Source organism: Pinus tabuliformis, chromosome 2_1 (genome assembly GCF_031772625.1).
Source record: "Pinus tabuliformis cultivar Carrire ecotype Pingquan chromosome 2_1, CPIR1, whole genome shotgun sequence".
Lineage (NCBI taxonomy): Eukaryota > Viridiplantae > Streptophyta > Pinopsida > Pinales > Pinaceae > Pinus > Pinus tabuliformis.
Window position 1 is genome coordinate 552,711,164 of NC_142299.1, and position 17,334 is coordinate 552,728,497.

The window sequence follows — 17,334 nt, forward strand, 5'->3', positions numbered from 1 at the left end:
AACATCCGTCCATGGACCAATGTTGCCTCCCAAAGTGGTAGTACTCGGATAGATCTTTCTAACGAGCTATCGTATGCGTCAAACGGAGATCGTATGCCAAAGTTACGACCCCGGGAAATTGATGTATCAATTTACCCAAATGGGGCCCACAATTTGGCGTTTCATCTTCTAGGGTTAGGTTTTGGAATGTGAAGGGTTTTCCATTGTTTCTCAACAATAAATAGGCCTTCGAGCCTCATTGTAACACAATTTTTAGAACAGTTCAGAGGCATGTAGCCACCACATCTCTTCTCAGAGATAAGCTACCATCGCCCTAGCTAGTTTATTTCCATTACTGTTTGTAAGCATATTTCAGTATTTTACATTAATGAAATGAAGTATTATTTCTGCTGCATATCTGTGTTTATGGTTATCTCTGTAATTTGTTGCGTTCCTGTTTAAGTCCGGATCAGTGGTATCAGAGCGGTCTGCTTTTTCTCTGTTTTTCTTTGCATGTCCCCAACAAGGTCGGGATATAAGGAGTTAGGGCTTGAACTGGTCGAACCTTTGCAAGACCAGCCTCGCAAATCCCGACGACCTCCCATGGCGGATGAGAAGAAAGACGAGGGGGCAGGAGATCCTATCAAAATCTTGCTCGAAGAAGCCCTCGAGCGGCAAAGGAACGCACTGATGGATAGCTTTGCGCAGATCCTTCAGCGGCTACCCAGAAGTGACGCATCAACTTCCAGCAGCTACTCTGGAAACACCACACCGTTTAAGGTACAAGTGAATTTTGAAATCCCCATATTCGAGGGTCAGATAGACGCAAATGCCGTAGATAAATGGTTAAATCTGCTAGAGGGTTATTTTTCTGTTCATGAATTTTCGAGTCGGGAAAAGATTGTTTTCGCTCTTCTCAAAGCAACGCCCCACGTCAAGGACTGGTGGGAAACTTACTGCGAGCAGAAGGATGAAAGTACAGGTTCACTATTTTCAACCGCACCCACTTGGAATGACTTCTGGGATGCCATCAAGGAGCAGTACTACCCTTTCAAAAGCTATGAGGACAAATACATCAAATGGACCACACTGCGGCAGGGACGAGACCAAGACGTGCCGGAGTTCACAAACATTTTTCATACCCTTCGCACACAGTTGTGTATCAAAGATTTTGAGCTGCATCTGGTACTCAAATACCGCGGCTGCCTGCACAGATACATCCAGGAAGAGATGGAGTTCTTGAACATCTCCTCACTCGGCACAGCATACCGATACGCTGTCAAAATCGAGCAAAAGTTCAAACAGAAGAAGCGAGAATTTGGATTTGCCAATCCGAAGCCCAAAGGACAAAGCCAAGGCGGGGTGACCCAAGACAACTCGTCGAAGCCGCAAGAAAAGAACAACACCATGAAGCCGAAGAAGGACACAGGAAAGTTGTGTGAGTTCCACAAGAGTCCCACTCATAACACAAGTGAGTGTCGGACCAAGCAGTCGCTGGTGGCCGAGTTGAAGGCTTCCGAATCAAATACATGTTCCGACCCTGAGCCAAAACCTGACAAGGGGAATGGCAAAGGGAAGCAGATCATTGATGCGGATCCCAACGCCACTGTTGCCACTGCCAAGATCCAGAAAAATGAGCCCGAAAATCTAGAGGAAGGGGAGCGTGTTTTCCACTCACAGATGTGGGTGAAGGGTTCACTGCTGCAATTCATTGTTGACAGTGGGAGCCAGAAGAACCTCATTTCAGTAGAGGTCGTGAAGCGGCTGGGCCTACCGACTACACCACACCCACAGCTGTACAGTATCGGGTGGCTTCACGAAGGACGAGATCTCAAAGTTCGCCAACAATGCCACTTTCCCTACAGCATCAAGCCCTTCACAGACGAGGTATTGTGTGATGTTACACCTTTGGATGTTTGTGATGTACTATTAGGCCAGCCATACTTGTGGAGGCGACATGCTGTGTATGAGTCAAGGCCTCGCGCTGTCATTATTTCTTTGAGTGATTCATTATACAGGATACTGGAGGTAGCCCCACCTACCACCACCTCTTTGATCACTGCTAAGAAAGGCAGCAAGCTCATCTCACAGACCAGGAAATTCATCTGTCTGGTTCACTCCCAAAGTAAGGGGAAGATCGTTGCTACATCCATGACCCCCGCAAAGGGTTCCTCCATGCAGCAACAACAGCAAAGGGATACAGTCATGACAAGACACAGGAACAACTTCTCCTCACCCACAGGGGTACCACACAAGTTTCAGGTGGGCGACAAAGTTTGGTTACATCTGTAGAGAGAACGCCTTACCAGAACCCATCAAAAACTCAGGCGACTCCGACATGGTCCTTACACCAGTACCAAGGCTACGGGAAAAAATGCTTTGAAGCACAACATTCCTCCATTCCTTGGCTTGCACCGAGTGTTCAATGTGGACCGTCGTCGACCATGCTTCCCACCATTTCCGGACACATCAAAGATTGCAGAACAACTCACCAGAGACCCAGCTCAGCAGAAGCTTCCTCATCTCAAGGAGGAACTCAACGCAATGGGGACCATTGCTTCCTAAGGGGGGAGGAATGATCCAGGTGGATGTTGGTGGCCACCCACCTATCCCATTTGGACCCCCACAACTGTCTCTTTTAGCTTTTTCAGTTTTCTAAATTGTAGCACAGTTTACTATTTTTAGCAGTTTTTCGGGTCCTAAATTCCGGAGCTGTTTTGAGACCCTAAACGACGTTTTTTGGGAAATATGGGGACCATGTTGCCTCCCAAAGTGGTAGTACTCGGATAGATCTTTCTAACGAGCTGTCGTACGCGTCAAACGGAGATCGTATGCCAAAGTTACGACCCCGGGAAATTGATGTACCAATTTACCCAAACAGGGCCCACAATTTGGCGTTTCATCTTCTAGGGTTAGGTTTTGGAATGTGAAGGGTTTTCCATTGTTTCTCAACAATAAATAGGCCTTCGAGCCTCATTGTAACACAGTTTTTAGAACAGTTCAGAGGCATGTAGCCAGCACATCTCTTCTCAGAGATAAGCTACCATCGCCCTAGCTAGTTTATTTCCATTACTGTTTGTAAGCATATTTCAGTATTTTACATTAATGAAATGAAGTATTATTTCCGTTGCATATCTATGTTTATGGTTATCTCTGTAATTTGTTGCGTTCCTGCTTAAGTACCATGGAGACACCAATAACGAGGTATTTAGCAGTGAGAATCTCCAGAGTAATTCTCGAGGTTTTCTAGTGTTCCAGAGTTAGGAAAGGAGGCCGAATTTTCCAGCAGGAGGTCGTATTCGGCTAGTGCGAGTTGCAGGAGTAGTAAATCACTTCCAGCTGCCGAAAGAGGTGCCGGAAGGAGGCAAGTAGCTTCAGGAGGCAATGGGAGGCAAAATGACTTGCATGGAGGAGTCTCGGAGGATGTGCAAATTTCCTAGAGGTTGCAGTGTGCATTCCTGGCAGACAGTGCGAGTGCAAGTTGCCAAGGGAAGCTAGATCGGTTTGTTGGAGGGAAAAGGATTTTCCCAATTATTTTCCATTGAGATAAAATTGTTGGAGCTTTGCCAGAAAAAACAAGCAGTTGTAATTATCTATTTTTGCTGAATAATAATAAAACCCTCATTTGCTGCACTGGTTTTCCCTTTTGAGTTTTTTTCAGGGACTATTTTCCAATAGAAACGGTGTCAAAATTATTGTGTGTGTGCATTATTTCTCATTTCCAATATTTTATTTTCCGCAGCGTATTTTTATTGTGAAGAATCGCAGTGTCAATGATTTGATATTTTCCATTAATAATTAACAAAAGACAAATAAATTGCTTAAGTTAGGAGAATATTATCCAGTTGTTGCGATTCGTGGAAATTTCACACCCTAATTATTCTCTACTGATTTTGGTGGTGAAAGATTCTACCCTACTCAGTCATCTCTCTTCATCTATTATTTGCTATCATTCATCTGGGATAGTCTGTTGAGTATTGGGTTGGCACCAATATTTGGTCAATTGAAGGATTCGGTTAGCAGTTTGTTGAAGGCAACGAAGGCACAGGTTGAGGATTGTTGAGGACAATTCCAGGCACAACCAGAACAACGAATTATCTAGACTTGTTTGAGGGTCATTTTGAGATTGCACGTCGTAGATCATAGGCCACAGGGCCAAGTGTCGTAGCCGCACTTCTAAGCAAAGAACATATTTCTCTGGCAGCGAATGATTCACTGTTTTGGGTAGTAGACGATCAACCATCTCCTAGCATACATAGATCAAGCTGATAAATTACTCTGTAAGTTGATAAAAGTGATTTAGGGATTGTTATTGCTGATCGCAGTTACCAAGTGAATATATTATTGGTAAATAGTCACAAGTAAATCTTCAGAATTCTGATTTATTAGCCCTAATGGCAGCTTGTTATATACTGTAAAGTTCATTATTGTCTACTTTACTGAATACTCTGTTAAAGTTGATAAAGTATTGTAAAAGGTGTTAGAGTTTTGTTGCACTCAAATTATCAAAGTTCCAGGGAAGCAAAAGTACCAATTTTTTCAACACAATCGGATCACATATCAGTAGTCCATGTGTCATGGTTATCCCATTCTGCAAGTTATGTAATGTAAATGATCTTAGTAAAACCTTGAGTCTATGTAACAACCTAGGTAAGCTTATAATTTTGATGACGAATTTCATCCTATGAGATTTTTTAACCTCCCTGATTACCCGTGTTTCTAAACACGACTAATCAGAAGAATTTTTTCCCTCCAGCTTAAACCCCAAAGCTAGGGTGAAATTTATTGTCAAATTATTAGGTGAGTCCTAGTGTTTTTAGTCGAGTCTAATGTAAAAATAGTTTGGGAATAATTTAAGCTAGTTGGCTTAATTATTTTATTACAAATCACTTGGTTTACTAGATCATATTGTGTCGCAGATGACTTATGTGTCTTGAGGGTCTAAGCCAAATGTGTATTCCCTCTTTGAGTCTTGTAAATATAAAATCTTATGTATTAGTGGGCTGGAAAAATATTAAATCCCTCATGTAAATTGATTAATTTTTCTGGCAAAATAAAATTAAATCCTAAGCCAAAAAATTAATTAATTAGAGTCAAATTTAAATTGTTTTAGGAAAATAAATTCTCGAAATGCAAAAAATCGTGGGTTTTAAAAGAGTCAATTTTTAAAGGTCCTCCAACAAGGGAATATTGTAATATTTCAGGAAAATTTGGGCCCTTAGACCTTGGTGGTTAAGTCAAAGTCAAAATTTTGAGGAAATTAACTCAAAATAATTAATTTTGAGCTAATTAAAATGGAATTAAATGATAAATTCGAAAATTTCTCAAAAATAAAAAATCATGGGCCAAGATTAAAAGATCTTGAATTGTTTATCAACGACCAAGATTATTTTGACAATGATCAAGGAAACTAGCCATTATTTCTTGAATTGGAGGATTTATCTATAAATTAGAGAGTCATTTGAGTCTCGAGCATCTTGATCTCTGGCTAGAATATTGTTGCTGACACATTTTTGTAAACTATTGTCCTGTTGAGAACTATTTTTTCTGCTATAATAAAAGACTTTGGGGTGCAACTTGAGGTGTTTTTTTTCTTTGATCTGTGGTATGTATTGACTACTGACTTCCTATGTTGTGCTTTATGTGATTACTTTTAGATAATACAGTGTTTGTAGGTACTCAATTCTTGGTATCCAAGTTCACAAACTATGGTCAAGGATCATTTTGCTTGGATCTTTAGTTTTTATACTGTGGATTAAATCTTCGCTAAGGCTATAGTGAGCATAAATTTTTTGAAGCATTTTTAACCATTCATCATAGGAAAAATATTATAAAAATTATTTTCTCAAAATTCATTTAAAAACCCTTCTATAATTTGTAAAATAATTTTGTAATTTTAATTGTAAATTATTTTTCTAACTTGGGTTGGCTCGTTGGGGTTTTTTAGATTTATTTTGGATATATTTGGGGTTTGGGTGTTGTCTTTTTTATTTTTTGCTGGTTAGATCAAAGGGTCAAGTGAAGGAAGAGCTAGATCTAGGTCCTTGAGGGTAAGATATAGACTCTTAAAATTTTTGCAGGGCTTCCCACTAAAGATTTTTCACCAAAATCCAGATTCAAAGAAGAATTTTTTATTCGAGACAAGGGTTTTACTTTTCAGCAAAGTAATCGGATTCGTTATAAAGGGGCCACGTGTCCGAATCCGTACGAATTCCGTTAGGACACGACGTGCCCCTATTCTAGGATTCGAATCCCCTAAATTGAAACCTGCGCGCATAAAAAAGGTGTTGTTCCTTATGTTTTTTAACCATATTTCTCTTTCAGTTTTGCATACTTTGAGCTATGGTCAAGGAGCTAAGGGTTTGGAGCAAGGAGCTAAGGGTGTGGAGCGTTCGATAAGGAGATTCAAGCACCAGGTAAGTGCATTTCATCTCTATTTTTTTGCATTTCTATTACAGCAGTTTGTATATGATTTTTTTTACAAATTTGTGCATGTTTTGTTTATTTTTTTTTACAATATTCATGGCTCAATCAAAGGCAACAATTAGGGGGCAAAGGAAGGGGAAGAATGTCACCATTGGAGATGCCCCTCCTCTCCCAATATCATCAGAGTCTGCTGCAAGTAATGTTGAGGGAAGATGAGGACCTAAAGACAACATTGAGAAATATCCCTTGTGGAAATATGTCACAAGAGAGGACGGGACAAGCACGAAGGGGAAGGGAGGAGGCAATGTGCGATGGAGATGCAACTTTTGTCACATTTCTTTCAAAAACACATATTACCGTGTGAAAGGCCATTTGTTGGCTTTACCAGGTTGTGGAATTGGAGCTTGTAAAGCTGTTCCTTTACAAAAGAGGAAAGAAATGGAAAAGGAGTCCACTGTTGGTATGGAAAATGTGGCTGCAAAATCAAGAAAAACCAAGAATGAAGACCCCCTTCCATTTTTGAGGAAAGGCACCACCAAATTTCCATTTGAGAGTTCTATTGGGGGACAAGCAGCAAAAAGAAGAGCAATTACACTTGGTCCAATGGACAAGATTTTTCAAAAAGAGAAATGGGAAGAGATTGATCTCACCATTGCCTTCTTTTTCTATCAAAACTTCATATCATTTAATGTTGCACGCTCACCTCTATTTATTGACATGTGTCGAGCTCTAACTCACGGGTCTCCATCATGGTATGTGCCCCCTGGTTTAGAGAAGCTTAGAACCACATTGTTGACGAAGGCAAAAAAAGAGGTGCAAAAAATGCTTGAGCCTATTGTAGCATCATGGCCAACATCTGGGGTTAGCATTGTTTCTGATGGATGGATAGATCCAACACGACACCCAATCATCAACTTCATGGTGTCTTCCTTGAATGGTCCAGTTTTCTTGAAAGTAGTGGATACACTTGGAGAATACAAGGATGCACAATTTATTGGTGAGTTATTTATTAAAGCTATTGAAGATGTAGGTGTTGATTCTTGTGTGCAAATCATTACAGATAATGCACTTGTTTGCAAAGCTGCTGGCATGATTGTGGAAGCTAAATATCTACAAGTGTTTTGGACACTTTGCATTGTCCATTCATTGAACTTAGCACTGAAATCCATTGCTTCTGATGTGCTTTGGATTGGTAACATTATTGAGGATGCACGACATATCCGTAACTTTGTGCAAAATCATACAAATGCCCTCACTATCCACAAGGAGTACACCAATCTATCATTGTTGAAGATTGCTGATACACAGTTTGCCTCTTCATTCATGATGTTGAAGAGGTTGAGGGAGGTCAAGACCGCTCTTGGGGCCATGGTTATTTCCGAGTTTTGGTCTTTTTAGAGAAAGACAGATCAAGTAGCCTCTAAAAGAGTGAAGGACATAGTGCTAGATGATGCTTGGTGGGAGAGGGTAGATCTAATTATTCAGATCATGGACCCTATCATTTCTTTGCTTCGATTTGCAAATACAGACAAACCCATCCTAGGAGAGGTTTATGAGGGATGGGATTCCATGATTGAGTCTGTGAGGAGCATTATTCTACAGAGTGAGTGCCCCGAGTATGAGACATCACCAGAGGCCTTCTGTGGTACTATACAGGATATTCTTGTCAGCAGATGGGACAAGAATTGTACACCTTTACATTGTTTGGCTCACTCATTGAACCCAAAATACTACAACCATGAGTGGCTGAATGGTGGACCTTCCCGCAGATTCCCTCCTCACATGGATGGTGAAATCTCACAGGGGAGGAAAGATGCATTCAGGCGAGTTTTTCAGGATAGAGCATTGCTTGATGAGGTGGAGGATGCCTTTGCATAGTTTTCCACTAGCACTGGTCGATTTGCAGGATATGATGTGATTAGAGACAGGGGGGCTAAGAAGCCCTATTCTTGGTGGGCAAATCATGGGGCAACAAGCCCTCCTCTTCAGCGGTTAGCCATGAGGCTCCTCTCTCAAGTGACTTCATCCTCTTGTTGCGAGAGGAATTGGAGCACATATGGGAATTTGTATAGTGTGAAGAAGAGCAGGCTTAAGCAGTCCAGGGCAGAGACAATGGTGTATGTGCACACCAACCTTCGTCTTATTTACAGGCAGAGGGAAGAGTGGTTGAGGGGAAAGACAAAGATGTGGGATGTCTTTCCTGATGATATGGGTCTGGACAACAGTGTTGAGTTGGCATTGGCCAACATGGATCTCAATGATCCAGTGCTAGAGCCTGTTAGATTTGATGACGGTGATATTTTAGAGGGGTCATCCTCCACACCAGCAGATGTAGAGGCGACTATGGATACAAGGGAGGAGGAGGATGCAAAGGAGAGCAGTGGTGACCATGATGATGAGGACATTGACGCTGATTCTAATGATGACTATGAGGATTGATGACTCATGAGTCATGGGCTACCTATTGCCTTGAGGCTTGTATACCTGTAGTTGTTTTATATTTTCTATTTCTATTTGCCATTGGCATTGCACTAGCACTACCTATGTAACACATTTTGATTTGATGACTTAATGAGAAAACTACAGCTGTCTGTGTCTTTATCTTACTATCTTGTAGTTGTAAGTTGTCTTTCTTTTATGAATCATGATTTATGTGACTACTGACATGTATTTTAAATTTATATGTACTATGCATGCTATAGATGAAGATCTATGTTTGAAATCAATGAATTTGTATCATTAATTAGAATTTGTGTAAGAAATATCTAATTTTTAATATATATATATATATATATGTATGTATATATATATATATATATATATATATAATAAAATAATATATAACGAATCTTATGTTTCCTGTTCTGGGGGGTCAACGTGTCTGAATCTGACACTCGAATCCCCGTATCCTATGAATCCTGAATCCCCATGTCAGATGACTTAGCTTTTCAACCCTCCTAGGACCAGATCTAGCCCCTCCAAGGCCAGCGTCAGCCTCTCTCCTTCCTGTGTCAGCCTTCTGACACCTTGCGTCCAAGTTTTAGGCGTCTTTGAGGTTGGTCGCGAGGCATAGAGGCCTTGACCTCCTCTTCTCCTCCTTGTGCAAAGGGTTTGAGCCCATTTTAGGGCTAGCCATGGCTTTTCTTGGCCTCGGCCTCCCTCTGGAATCATAGACGACAGCCCTAGAGGGCTTTCCGTGGCCTTTTAGGGCCTTAAGCCCCCAACGTCCAGCCTTTAGGGTCTTCGTTACCCCTGCGTCAAGCCTTTAGATCTCTTTCTCCTCCAACATTGCCTCTTTCTCCTCCAACATTGCCTCTTTTTGACCTCCTCTTGCCTTTCCATCCTCGGATCTATCATTCTAGCCCCCTTTGCCTTCAACGCTGGCCTTCCTTGGCCTAGCTTTGGCTCTTCTTGGCCATTTTTTGCCCTAGTTTGTCCTAAACCCTAATTTGAAGTTTTGAGTCTGAATACTTGGTGGTTTTGCAAGTTTTGAAGCTCAAAAATTTTGTTTTTTCAGGTGGCAACTTGATCCCAAAGTTTCAACAAATTTTGACCAAGGGATCTTCAAGGCCTTGGGCCTAGGGTTTGACCTCTAAACCCTAGTTTTATCTTTGTTCTATTACAACAATTAAATCAGTAAGAATTAAGCCCTAAAATCACATACTAAATGGTCAAAATTGGTCAAAATTGTTAAATCTTGATTTTCATGAATTTTGGCCTCTTGGGCATCTTGGATTTGGCTTAGATCTGATTTTTTGTTGGCTGAAATTTTTTGCATAACTAAAAATTCCAGATCTGAAATTTCTGAAGCACATTCTTAATTAGGATCAAAATTTTGAAGTTTTCAGTGATTTTTTGCCATTTTTGGACATTTTGGGCATTGTCTTAGGCATTGCTAGTTGGCTGATCTGTCATTTATTTACTGCTGTAATAAACATATCAGATCTGAAATTTTCTGAGTCATACCCTCTAAAGGCTCTAAAAATTGGTTTTTTCAAGGTTTGGTAAGTTTTTACTATTTTTTGGCATTTTGGGTATTGGTGTTGATATCATTTGCTTACTGATTTGTTGGTTAATCTACTTAGTACTGCTGTAACAAATATTTTCAGATTTGAAGAATACATTTTAAAAGGGCTAATTCATCTAAGTTTTCAGTTGGATAAGTTTGTTTGGCAATTGAGCATATTTTGGCAAGCACATGCATTGTTGGATTGACATTTACTTACTGCTGTCATAAATTGTTTACTTCTCTCATAATAGTCGCTGCTCATAAAAAGATCATAGGAACATAAAAAGTGCCTAAGTATCTTCATAGCCCTATATTTGGTTACTTGTTCCTAGCATTTATATTGTGAAAGTGGCTAACATCATTTATATGTTATAAGAATTTATGCTTTACATCTAACAAGCTCACTCACTATAAACACTTAGATCATAAATCAAATCTGGTGATAAGTCTCTTGGGAATATTGGCATCTTGTGAATCTAGTTTCATATCTCTTTGGCATTGAGTAATAAGATCACGTGTAATCTTGTTTTACATCTTTGATAACTGTGATTGACATCTTGATTGATAAGTGGATAAGTTGGTTTAATTGGTTAAACATCTTGTGGAAATTTCTTGAAGATTGCACTTGTATCTTTCAGCATCTATCTTGCTTAAGATTGTATCTTAATATTGTTAAGTACTCTTGCTTTAAGACAATTCACAATAAGTACTTAAGTAACATAAACAATCTTAACTCAAAATAATCTCACCCATATTCTCTTGCACAAACATACTAAGTCTAGATTGCACTAATAATTTACCTCCTGGCATAAGCTGGGTTGATATAAATATAGGACAACCCTTCTCACCTAGCTTGAAGGGCCCAACAACTCTTCGGTGGTTAATATGGTGACTTTGCAGTCGACAGAGCCACAGTCTCTGCAGCGCCATAGGCATCGGGTGATAGGAGCTAAACAAAATATATCGTTAATCAGGGCTTAGCCTGCTTCCTGTTGGCCTCCTTCCCACAATCTACCTGGGAGCCTGGCTTCAAAATGGTTAAGGGAAGGTTACACTTAGACTAGGCATATAATTAAAATTAACCAAGATCACTGCATCTCACATAGCTCCTAAGACTTGCACATCATATAGGTTAACTCTTTCAAGCAACGGGTGTCCATCCGGTCATTGGTTCCAATTTTATTATAAGCAAGAATTGTGACTCCATTAAAGCATTGGTCTCATATTTTAGAATCCAATCTAATTAAAATCTTGCTTAAATTGAACCAAGTGGCTAGACCACTCATTCGTGTCTCCCGAAAAAGTTAGTTTCCAATTTGTTTCCCTTCACCTCATTCCATAGGGACTACCCCCCATACCCTATTGTTGGGTGACAGCTAGAATGGAGTGGGCGGGGATCAGAGTGACAGCCCCTGCCCTAAGCAGTTGTCGTAGGTCCTTGTACAATCCGGGCGACAATAAGTTGCATTATGAATTTTCACAACCCTAAGGGCAAAATTCACTAGGAACATTTCACAAACAACCTGAAATGGAGTCCCACTTTAACTTTTAGTGATACATTAACTTTAAGAGTCGAAGTTAAAAGTTACATGCAATTTCCAATAAGGACTAATTTTTGCGGCTATTTTTCTGTTCTTCGGCCGGAAAAGTGGGCTCCATGAGTGAAACATTTCAGGATTCTCCCCACAAAACGGGTATTGGTGTTTGTCTTGTGAGGTGGTGCTTCCAGAATACAGAAACACAAGTAAAATGTTTGGGTGGCGCTTTGCTGGCATTTCCCATCTGCATCTGACTCTTAAACGCTGATGGTGTTTCACACCTCCTCTTAATTGTTTCTTATAACACAGCTAATTACCTTCTATTAGTAAACAAAGGAGATATGATTACAAAAGAAAACATGCTACAAAAGGAAAGTAGTGGTGCCTTGAATGCAAGGAAGAAACAAGTCTATATCTAATGTAAACTAGTCTGAGCTAGCTAAGATGTGAAATGGTGAGTTGTAAAATGTTCAGGAAGGTTTGCAAAGAGAGAGGATGCTTTTGATGATGCAAATTAGAAGAGCTAGAAAGTGAAACAGAAGAGCACTTCTGGCTTCAGAAAAGAGATGCAACCATTGAAGAACAATTATGAAGAATCATTTTTGGACAGCATGGTTAAGTATAATGAAGGCAGATAATGTGGATTGAAGGTATCAAACAAGTCATTTGGATAAAATCGTGGATGAAATAATAATGACAGTCCCAATGCACCAATTTATAAATTATAACTTTTCTTCTGCAAATTAGAAGAGCTAGAAAGTGAAACAGAAGATCACTTGCCTGTTCGGAGAAAGGGATCCAAGCATTTGAGGAACAATTATGAAAAATCTTTTTTGGAGAATGACATGGTTAAGTATAATGAAGGCAGATAATGTGGATTGGAGGTATCAAACAAGTCATTTGGTTAAAATCTTGGATGAAATAACAATGGCAGTCCTAATGCACCAATTTTTGAACTATACCTTTTCTCATGGCAAATCTGTTTTGAGAAGTTATATTTCAGGTCCAAGATTTGGTAGTGGTTAATCTCTGTTTCTTTATATCAAATTGGAAGGTCCAGTTGATCTGTTGGTCTCAAGGTTACTTGGGAGCGGGAGCGACATTTTCAGAAGCTCCTAGTTTGGGAGTGAATCCCGGAGTGTTTTTTATATAATATATATATATATATTATATTTTGATGCATATATGTCAACAAAAACATGTAGAATGATGAATTAGATATAAAAAACATAGATTGAACCATATAACAACAATCATCTAGAAGTTATAATCTTCATCAACCACGTCCACAAGTTAGTAACATACAACATATTGAGTCTCATGAATCATGATTCATCAATCTTAAAGTTTCAAGCTTTCAAAATTCAATATATAACATTTATCATTATTGATCACCAAAGTTGTACTTGTAAGCTAAGTGTAACCATTATAACAAATAATATCTAACATGAAACTAAATGTTATAAAATGAAATGAAATGAAACAACTTTCAACTTTCATGAAGCATCATATTCATAATTCATTACCAATGAGTTATAATTCCTAACTTCAAACTTAAATTGTCATATATTGTTTACAAAAAATATCATAATAAATATGAAAGAGTCAACGGTTATAAAAACTACTAGAAACTAGAAAAGACATGTAAATCTATTATCTATTGCTAATGCTTGGGTCTCTTGCCGCTGCGAGAAATGTCTAATTTTTCAGTCTTGTTGGAAAATCAAGATCTTTGTCATTAATATCACCTTATTAACATAAGATAGAAAAAACATAGCATGTCAAGTAAAGATTTTGTTTGAGTGATGGTTACATTTTTATTAGGGTCATGATAGAGGAGTTCGACAACCAATGTCACTAACATCGACATACATAGAGGGATTGGTGCTCTTCATTAAATACGAGTTCCATACCCTAATACATGACAAAATCCAATGGAAACATTGCAATCCTCCTGTTGTCGCACAGATTGTCACAACAACGCTCAGACCGGGGGCTGTCACTCTGATCCCCGATCTCTCCTTTTAAGCCCGTCTCCTGCGGCTAAAGGGGGTAGACCCTATGGGAAAATGAATGACCAACTGTGACACAGTTGGGTTGGGAGACACGAGGAAACAAACACTAAAATGATTTTACTAAGTAAATAGACCAGTGTCTTATAGAGTTGATGACTGAATAATTAAATGTTGCACAAATATGAACCATGTAAAACAAACATTTATCATCAAATAACCTGAGCAATGCAAGATTTTCAACAAATGCACAATGCCTTAACGATGATCCAGCAATTAAACGTCAAGAAAAATTAAATGCTTTAAATGATCATAAAATTTAAATGCTGACCAGTCACCACTTTCACATAGCTAACTTTAAATAAACATTTGAGTGCATTTAGCTATAGAGAAGTGGAACATAAACACTGCAAAAAGTCACCAAAAATGAATTTTCAATTTTTTTTGTTAAGCCTTTTCAAAATATATATATATATATTTTTTAATCTTATATATTATTTTTAATAAAATTTTAAATCTAAAAATTAAACAAAACTAAAATCCTAAATTAAACTAAACTAAATAAAACTTAAAATTATTAAAATTTAATCCTAAAATCAAATAAATCTAAACAAAATATGAAGAAAATTTTTATGATTTTTTATGATTTTTTTTAAGATTTTTTATTTTTATAATTTTTTTTATTTTTTAAATAGAATTCTAAGATTAAGATAAATCTAAAAATCTAAACTAAATTAAAACAAAACTAAAATCTATTAAAAACAAAAAGGAGCTTTTTATGAAATTTTTATTTTTTATATTTTTTATGATTTTTAAAATTTTAAATTTAAAATGGAACAAAACTTACCATCCAAATAAAATCTAATTTAAAACAAAAAAAATCGATTTTGATATTTTTTATAAAGATTCAAAATTTAAAATAAAAATAAAACTAAAATCTAAAACTAACCATTTAATTCTAAAAATCTAAAACTAAACTTAAATCTAAATTTAAAATAACCTAAAGACTATACAAAATCTAAACTAAAATGTATCTAAAATTAAAACAAAAAGAACTTTTAGATGCCTAAACTCAAAACCAACGTAGAACAAAAAAAATCATAAATTAAAATATGTCAAACCTAAACCTATCCTATCTAACCAAATGCACGCGGAACAGATAAACAAAAAATCGAAAATGCCTGATTGCAGGTCCGCGGCGGAAAGGAAGAGCAGGCTTAGCAATGGAGCGTTGGCTGCGGATTGACTAAAAGTTGCTGCTGCGTGGGAAGGGTTTGGCTTATGGCTCGAAATAGCAGCGCAGAAAATCGAATCCTCCCTATGCATACATCAAAACGCATAAACCCAGCTCGTATATACACAGAAAAAAATATAAACGCCTTGTTTACTGTTTTTTTGCGTAGGTAATGGGGGTTGAAGGTTTTCAACGAGCTGAGCGTGGAAATGACGCAGGAATAACAACGTTTTGAGTTCTGTTTGCTGTGTAAACACAAGAAGGAACCGACGTTTGTCTTGATGTTTGCAGGTTTTTGCTTGCAGGTTTAATAGGAGAAGGATGCGTGTGGATTTGGCAGGGATCAACAATGGATTGAAGGCAGCGCGTTGATGAGGGAAACAATGCAGCGTGCTGATGAGGGAAACAATGGAAGCAACGTGGAAGAATGGCCAGCTCGATGGTGGAAACAAGAAATTACGCCGAGGAGAGCAGCAGCGTGAGAAAAGAGTTGAAGCTGCGGATGGAGATAAGGATTTGCTAGATGCCGGCAGCAAAATAAGAGCGGATGTATGATCTGACAGTGAAAACTGTGTGGAAAAATAGAGGGAACGTACAATGATGGAAAAATGCTGAAGCTGCCAGAGGGAAATGACAGCTGCTGCGTGAAGGCTGAGAAGAGACTGCGGGTTTCTATGGCAATCCCACCAGGCAACCAACAATTAAAGAAAATAGTTTCCAGGGACTCTGATAAAATTACTTGAGCCACTTATCTTTAGCTCTGTAGATGAAACCCTCTCAAAAGATTTCCAGATCTAAAAGTAACAGAATTTAAAACCCTTGGACAGCCAAAACAGAGACCCTGCAAAAACTAGATTTCTTCTCAGACCTGCAACCTGCAAATGGAAAACAAAAACCCAGAAAATATATGCAAGGATTAAAAATAAAACCCTACAAACCAGCTATGAATTTACAATATTTACAGATCTAAGGCTCTTTAGTAGCCAGATTTGTCAATAATCCACAGTTATATTTTCAGAATTTCAAACTTAATGTGAGGTGCTTTAGAAAACCCTGCATGCATTAATAAAAAAATTTCAAATGATAAGCCCGGGATCAAGAACTGGCTGGGCTCTTTCAGAAAACACAATCCGGGAGTTGGCTGGTTCAGCCGAGAACTTCCCCTAACGCCCGGTAATCTGAAAAAAAAAAGAAAGGATTTCCTGCACAGCTTAAAATCAACCATTAACATAGAGGGAGAAAACAATAGTGAAACCCAGATCAAATGGAGATACCTGCCACTATGTTTCAGAATCTAAACTATCATTCAAACCCCAAAGATCAAACAAGATACCTGTGCCTAGATCAATCTTCATTAAGCTATCCTCAATGGCTGAAAATAAAATTATGCAGAAAAATAAAACAATCTTACAACATTTTCAGAAGAGTAACACCAACAAGATTTTTAACCCCAAAGTCTTTCTTTATTGCACAAAAAATGACTACAAGAGAGCTTTCTTTAGCAGCAGACTCTCAGATCTAATCTTCTCTCAAATGACCCCTAGCACCCTATTTAAAGGAGAAATTCCCAACAGCTAGTTCGAGTGATCCATGTCAAACTAATCTTGACCGTGGATGACGATTAAGATATCTTTTAATCTCATCCGTCGAAATTTTTTAAATGCATTTTAATATATTAAAAATTGAAATTTTGCATTTATTTACTCAAAAAATTTGATTTATTATTATTATTATTATTTTTTTAATTATTTTTTTTAGATTATTAAATTTTATTATTATTTTTATCTATTTTTTTAATTAATTATTATTTTTTTTTTAATTTTTTTTAATTATTTATATCTTTAATTTTTTATTGAATGGATCCTCGAACTTAGCCTTTGGAAAAATCACCTAGGACCTAGGACTTAGGACCTAGGACTTAGGACTTAGGACTTATGAGGGGATTAAAACATTTTCTAACCCTCAAGACGCTTTACATCATGACTTTTACAACTTTACATCTCAAGGGGGAAAACCCATTGACATAGACCCTCATAAACCATCCAGTTCTGCGACACAACTATAATCTAGCAGATTAACACACTAGGATTCCTCTAAGATTCTAATGACAAAATTCATTCCGGCTTTGGGGTTAGG

The 17,334-nt window shown here is 38.0% G+C and overlaps 1 protein-coding gene across 1 annotated transcript in view; it reads left to right on the forward strand.

Annotated features, from left to right (window-relative positions):
* The window catches only part of LOC149201564 (uncharacterized), a 242,088-nt gene that overhangs the window by 152,822 nt on the left and 71,932 nt on the right, over positions 1 to 17,334 (forward strand). The window lies entirely within an intron of this gene.